The sequence below is a fragment of the Meleagris gallopavo genome, chromosome 6, assembly GCF_000146605.3.
Source record: "Meleagris gallopavo isolate NT-WF06-2002-E0010 breed Aviagen turkey brand Nicholas breeding stock chromosome 6, Turkey_5.1, whole genome shotgun sequence".
In the NCBI taxonomy this organism is placed as follows: Eukaryota; Metazoa; Chordata; class Aves; order Galliformes; family Phasianidae; genus Meleagris; species Meleagris gallopavo.
This window is the reverse complement of record NC_015016.2, coordinates 4970496-4978013: the sequence shown is the minus strand read 5'-3', so window position 1 is coordinate 4978013 and position 7518 is coordinate 4970496. Positions and strand designations below refer to the sequence as shown.

The following is a 7518-nucleotide window of genomic DNA, read 5'->3' as shown; positions in this document are numbered from 1 at the left end:
TTAAACCATATCTCCTCAAAAATAAGAATGTGTGACCTACAGCACTGTTTTTGAGGTGTTTACAGGCACATGTCGTCCAGGCCACCCTGAGAAAGTCAGGACATTCATATACGTTGCTGCCACTTGTTGGGACATCATGGGGCCATGAGTGAACTCTTTGGGATTTTCAAGTTTAGGCAACTTTATAGGAAAGAAAACCCAATACAACTCGAGCAAAACTTCCACTAAAGGTAAAAGAATCCAGGAATTCAGACTTTTCTAGGAAGGCTTCTACTCCCATTTCATCCTCTGGGAAGAATTCAGAGCCTTGATTTGAAACTCACTGAACCCAGTAGGAACAAGAGTACAAAGGAAATTTGTTGCAGACCCTACAACATTATATTGAGAAACTATATTACTTCAGCTAAGGAAGTACTGAAATATTAAGAAAAGATGAAACAAGGAAAAAAAACAGAGGAAGAGAGAGGATTTATTCTATATTTTTCCCTCACATATTCCTATGTTTTTTTTCTTTAGCGATGTCATGTGGTTTCATAACAACTATTCACTTTTCTCTCTTTATCTAACAGCTGTCTGCTGAAAAAGACTCAAAAAAATATCTAAGCATGTTAAAAATGAGAGAAACTATTCATATGCAATATATAATTGCATACTATATTTAAATCCTTGTACATTATCTTTCAAATTATATTTAGTTTCAACAGGAGGGGAAAAAATCCCTTTACTTTCTGGCACTGGCAATAGAATTTGTATATTGTTTTCAAATACAACAGCTCTTTCTGAGAAACTTTTGCCAGGGAATAACTAATGGTTCAAGACAGGGGATCTGGCTAGATCAGATGTATTCTGACACTGGCACACTAACTGTCACCCAGAGCAAAACTGGGGTGTCCTCAGGGAAACTGCTGTGCAAATCTGGATTAGCTGTGCCAAAATCAGATGAGTCGATCTGGGTTTATGGAGGCGAGCACAGAACCTGGCCCTCTGCTGAACAAAAGTACGGACCCTCCAAGTGCCTCCAGCAGCACAGGAGACAGGCATCCCTCCATGTTGAGGGCTTGAGATGCAGCTGGAGAGGAGATGGAGATGATGTGCTTGGCCCTGGGGAAGGCAAGGAGGCAGCTGTGTCATACCACTGTGCTAAATCAGGGGAGCATGGTCAGAAAACCTTCATCCAGAAGGAAAGGGCAGCACTGGTAACATGCAAGACAAGGACACAAACGCTGGGGAGCTTTGGAGGAGGAGGTCTTCTCCTGGCCAAGGAGATGTCACCACCAGCTACACCTGATGGAGTATTCCAAGCTGCCAGGGAGGGGAATATGCATCAGAGCAGAGGGTGCCTTAACCACAGCACCCAGCCCCATGACACACAGTGCAATTACCCTGTGGTAATCAGGCAGGTATTTTAAAAACGTTTTGGTGTGATTCTATAGTTGTGCATTATGTAACAGCTACTGACGTGTCAGACCTCAGATGATGCTAAATGCTTGTCTGAGGGTCAGGTTGTAACACTCTAATGATGCATTTCCAAGCTGTGCAGGCTGGACTGGAGCTTTCCTATTATTTCTCCACAGTCAGTGCTGCGTCTCCAGCCATGCAGGCACCTGAAGGGCTTCCCACACCACCACAGAAAGCCTCCCCCTTGCATTCCTCCCTCTTTTTGGTGCCTACATCAGGTGAGAAAAAGAAAATTTCATCACAGAATCATTCACCCTTATGAGCTTTACACGATGGCGAAGGTTTCATTTAATTGTCACCTGTACACTTTCTGAAAACTTGGTATTTTTCAGGATTTCCCTCGGGCAATGTCTGCCCTTGTCTTCCCCATCCTTGGAGGCATTCAAACGTTGAATGGAGCCTCAGGCACCCTGAGCTGGTGTTTGGCAACCCTACCCACAGCAAGGGGGTTGGAATTGGATAATCTTTAAGGCCCCCTCCAACCCAAGCCATTCTGTGATTTTATGACTGAATAGCCCAGCAATAAAAATGCTCTTTGGAGGACTGAAGTAGCCTCGCAGTAGACAAAAACTGAGCTAGCTCTGACAGGGGTGAACTTTGCTCATTCAGAATCAGTAGAAATGATCCCCCATGTACCGTTCTGATCACCCAGGATCAAGTGGGCATCTGGTTCCTATGACTTCTAGACCCTGTGTCAGCATGCTGTAAGCCAGCCTGAAGGAATGGTGACATATTCAGAAACAAACAACTGCCCATTTGTTTGGGAAGAGTGACTATTTCATTACAATAAAAAAAATAATCTCTGAAAAATCATTATAAAAAAATATAGTCCTTGCAAATGGACTATCTAACCCATCTCCAATTAATGGATCTTGAAAGAATTTGTCCATGGGCAAGTTCTTCCATACCTTCCTATTGCACAGATGTTCCAGTGTTATATAAAGCATTTAGAAAGAGCAAAAAGAAAAACAGACTTCTCTAAAGCCCCAAACCACAGCTTAAGGGTCAAAATCAGCCTACAAACTCCATGACTACTGAAAGACACTCCTGGCTTCTAGCACAGACAAATTACCTACGCCCCAGTCTGCCTTTAGTGTTATGCACTCAAATATTAACCACCTATATAACTTCAAAAACACTCTATACTAATACTGGAGCTAGAATAAAACTAGTAAAGCATCATTTGAAAGATATCTGCAAGTCATATGTTGGATAAAGAGCAGTTTTAGAGTCTTAGGAACCCAGCTAGCTTTATAAAGGACCTCTAACCATTGGTAGGGCTTTCCATCACTGCCATAAAAAGCCTCTCTGGCAGAAGCTTTGTGAATCAGGAAAGTTCAAATCAAGCTGTAAGTTGAAGTAAACAACCTGGTAAAGAACAGAGTTATTTCTTCCAGGATAGAGCACAAATTGTTCCATTTTCAAATTAATTAAGTACAGTAAAAAAAGGAAAACTCAGAGCTTAACAGAACTTGTAACGAAACATTCTGAAAAATTAAAACTTTATTATTTGATGTGTGATGCCTTTCTATTAAAAAAGCTATTGCAATATTATAAAACTAATAAAAAATGAAAACCAAGCCATTTTCGTCATGCAGAATTGAGACAAAAGCAGCTTCACCGATTACAGAGAGCAGGGAAGCACATTTTTGCCGTGGAAAATAAGGAATCTTTTGACATCAATGAAAATTTTGCACACAGAAGAGGAAACCCCTCCTGAGTCACATCTCCTCAAAGGTGGATGTATTAAAGGAGAAGGAACTTTTGTGCTTCACTTGCCATTTTTCCTGGGAGTATGTCCCAGTGAACTGTAACCGATAAGAAGCCTGAATAGGAAGGGTACAAACTATGGTTGTGATTGCTGGCAGTACATGTGTTTAATAAAACCACCGTGCTTTCTATTCTGCTCATATTGTCCCTCCAGTATTTTCCCCAGCCTGCTCAGGGATTGGGATAGGGACAGCTTTAGTCAGATCTTGTTGTTCTCCCAGGCTGAGACCTAAGCAGCTCCACTGTACAGCTCAGTGACACCGTACAAGAACAAGGGGGGAATAAATAAATAAACTCTGCTAATCTAAGAAACACAGGATATCTTTGTAAAGGTGACCACATCACCTGCAGCTCAACTTGAAGGAAGTCACAGTCTGATGGAGCAAAAGGAGCTTCCTCAATAAACTTTCCTATCTTTTCTGTGACACAAAAACAGCCAGAAGGAGAGAGGGGTTAGGGACATACCAGTTCTGAAAAAGTTTTCTTTTTCTCATTATTAGTAACTCTAATTACTTTGAAAGAAGAGCAGTGAGATAAGTCCTGCAGAGCCAGAAATGTGACCTGATTTCCTTCCTGATTTAGAAACTGTCACTTTGCAAGAGAAACCCAAAGAGACAGAGCCAGGTGAAAGTGGGCCCAACGGTTGGCTTGCAAAATAAATATTAAAAGATCAATAAAAAAATAATCAGGGTTTTAGTTCAGTCGTAAAGACAACAGTTAGTTTAAAGATGAACAAACAAATGTTTATCTGAACAATGTGATAGCACAGACAAGATAGTCACTCTAGGCAAACAGGAATATACCTCACTGATTTCGTGTATGTTTTTTCCAGATTAGAATCACAGAATGATTTGGGTTGGAAGGGACTTTAAAAATGATCTAGCTGGGATACCTCCTGCCCAAAGCCCCATCCAACCTGGCCTTCAGCAATGGGATAAGCACAAAAATAGACAGTAAAAGTGAGAACTGATGATAGAATTTAAAATATAAATTGCTTCATATGCTGATTAAGACTCTATCACAAGACAACATGTAAACAGAAGCTGAAGTTAAGCATATACTTCAGAGATATACTGCCTTTGTGAAATATGAGTTTCATTTAACAGAACTCAGAAAATACTCGTTGCCACTTTTTAACTACCAGACCTATAATTTTTCAGAGTAATTCTTGAGGATGATTGGAGACAACTTACAAGGTAGCAATTTTCAGGAAAAACTGAGCATCTACCCTCTGAAAACAAAAGGTCTCTCTGTATTTGTCATATTGAGGTTCCAAAAGTAATCCAAGGTAACAACAGATATTGATCTGTTTCTTTCAAAAAACATGACCATGATTTCAGAACAACCGCTCAACATGCTTTAACAAGTTCTCTCCTCACATACATGGATAGAGCTTCCGTTCAAGATACACAACTGAAACTGGTAAAGAAAATGGTCAAGAAGAGATAAATCCCTATTCTAATAAAAAAACAAACAAACAAACAAACAAAAAAACAAGATTTTTAGAAGAAATTTAAACGAGTTCTACTTCATAAATCTCCTTTCAGAATGTCATTTCCTATCACTACAATTTTAAATATAATTTTGATTATGCATTTAAAATCAAGAATGCAGTTACCACTCAACTGTTCTCTGTAGTCTGTAAAAGTCTTGTGAGGTATGTACTAGTCCCACAGGTGTTAGTCCATCATAGCAAGAACGGAGGCTAGTTTCTGATTCAGACCAGGAATATAATGCTTTCCACTGTGTTGCACTTTTTAGACTCTATCCTCGTAAGCTGTCACCCAGAGTCAAGAAGCCTCATGATCTACATATATACCCTTAATGGTCAAGGTATTTGGGCTACATAGCCAGTGATGCAACTGAGTTCCTCTGTGATCTCTGACGAGTGACTGAGGATATGAAACATCAGTTCTCTATCATACTGTACGGACTTTTTGCATGCTTTAGAGACCTACAGGACTCCTCACAGCATGAACTATTTATCCATAAAGACACAGGTATCAAAGTCTGATCATCTGTGTTTGTAAAACCCTTTGGGAGTCTTAAACAAAAAGTACTGATCTGCATTATAAATAGATTCAGAATTAATTTCAAGAACTGAGGAGAAGCACATTACAAGATCAAACTCGAAGCAAAGACAAATAATATATTCCTCTATGCTTATTTCTGGCAATACTGTGGTCTGTCTCATACCAAAGATTACATAAACTCCACTACTTAGGTCTGAGAGCTTTTGGCATATTAATCTAAAAATATCACAATTTGCAGTGCAGGATTCCATTGCTTAATTTTTGAGACACTTTCCCCAAAAGACACACTTTTTCCTTTAAGGATTAACTATTTCTGAAGGTCTTCATCAACCATATTTGCCACTTTTAGAGGCTACACCAGAAGAACAAAAATACTATCAAAATCATTGGGCATCACTCCAGTCCCATTTGCATCATTCCTATCCCAACCCAGCTCAGGGCTCTCCCTCAACTTTTTTGGAATAAGGCATCCAAACCAACAGCAGCGACACTCAAAACCACCACATTCTTGGTCCACTAGAACGAGGGAGTTTCACTCCTCACTGTCTTACAGCTCTGACCTTTGCAGTTCTCTGCCACCAAAAGCTTATAGGATCTGCTGGATCCATCTGCAGCTCCACCTGGCCCACTTTCCCACGCCAAAAGGACGGATCAAATATACGTGTCTGAAAACACATCCCTGCTTCCTCTTTGTGCCACCCGGGGGGGGTTGAGGGGGGGACGGGGACACCCTCCAACTCAAACCGCACCGCCTTAAGTCAAGAAGAAGCCTCCCAAAACCACTCGTGCAAAGCCCTCAAATCCTGGGAAATAGCAGCAAAATCAAACTTCAGTACCTTGGACAGGACACGCTCACGCAAAATCACGAAATGGCCACGTCGGCCCTGAAAACGCAGTGACTGGACGTGACCCTCTAGGACACATCTGCGGGCCTGTTTATTTTTAGTATTGACAAATCCTCTTTGAATCGCCGCGTTTATTCCACCATACGCCCTGTATTTCGGGAATAGCAGCTCGTCGCCCTGGTGGAGAGAGAAATTGGGGCCACGAGCTCCGGATCTGTCGCCTGTCTGTAGGATCAGCAGCTGCCCCAGCCTTGGATGGAAAAGCTCAGCTCAAGCACTCACAAAGCTCAGCTCATCCTTTCCAGGCAAAACAAGACCTGTTGCCGTAGGTGAGCACAGTTCACACGTTTCTCTGCTTTTTAAAGCTCATCTCCACTTTCTCACCCATATATCCAGAATAAATAAATAAATAAATAAATAAAAAGAAGGTCTGATTTGTTCCCGTTGCAGCCACACTTTGGTTGCATAACTTTTGCTTTAATTTAGCCTTCGTTGTCACTTACGGTGCTCCCAGTATGTCACCGGTCCCCTCGGGGCTGCCTTGATCAAATCACTATCACCTTGCCAGCGTGCTGCACAGCTCTCCCTGTTTAGCTTCTACACTTCCTTCAGCCGAGTGGAGTTTTTAATTTGTGCTCGTAAAAACTCCAAATGTTTCAAGTATGGGTGTTTTACAAAGAGCTTCAAGGAGAGCGGCATTATTAAGACATATGCTTAATACATTATGTCAGTTCTTACAAATAACATCAGTAACACTCACAATACACGAGAATTATTAATTTTTCTTGCCACCACGGAAATAACTATCCAAGCTCATTTCTTCCCCTTTGAAATGCGCCACTAAAATTCCATTCAAAGCCATCTGACACCATATGACATTCACCAAACAATTTGCAGAGTATTCTCTGTGTTGTTATCTCTTTCTGGCACTTCTGGACGCAGAAGCAAGTCGGAACCTAGACCAATTCCCAACCAGAGTTACTCTTCATCGGCACAATATCTACATCCACATCTCCTCCACTTCCACACCCCGGCACAAGCTCTGCTGAGCCAACTTCACCCTGCAGCCTCACCGCGCCCTGCCCGGACGGGACGGCACCGGTCGCACCTCGAGGGGTAAGTTTGGGGAAGGGGAAACCCCGTCGCGACAAATTCCTCCTTCCTCCGACTCGCTCGGAACCGGACGTCTCCGAGGGGGGGGTGGGGGAAAAGGGGGAGGTTCTCTTTATGCTTTTTCTTTTTCTCTTCTTTCTTTCTTTTTTTTTTTTTATTAACAAGCAAACAAAAAAGAGAAACTTACATTGGTTTATTTAAATATTCCTGCTAAACCAAGAGTCCCAGAGCCACTTCATTGTATCCATAGAGTTTTAGTCCCCGAGCGGTCCGTCCCGCGGGAATGGCCCGGCTGCGGG

The 7518-nt window shown here is 41.8% G+C and overlaps 1 protein-coding gene across 4 annotated transcripts in view; it reads right to left on the bottom strand.

The window, feature by feature from the left end:
* LOC100543777 (sodium channel protein type 5 subunit alpha-like) overlaps positions 1-7512 on the bottom strand; it is a 589192-nt gene extending 581680 nt beyond the window's left edge. For all 4 annotated transcript variants that reach the window (XM_019616237.1, XM_019616239.1, XM_010712352.2 and 1 more), the window contains exon 1: positions 7407-7512. The gene's annotated coding sequence lies outside the window, so the exon portion shown is untranslated. The remainder of the gene's footprint in view (positions 1-7406) is intronic.
* Between the last annotated feature and the right edge of the window lie 6 nt (positions 7513-7518).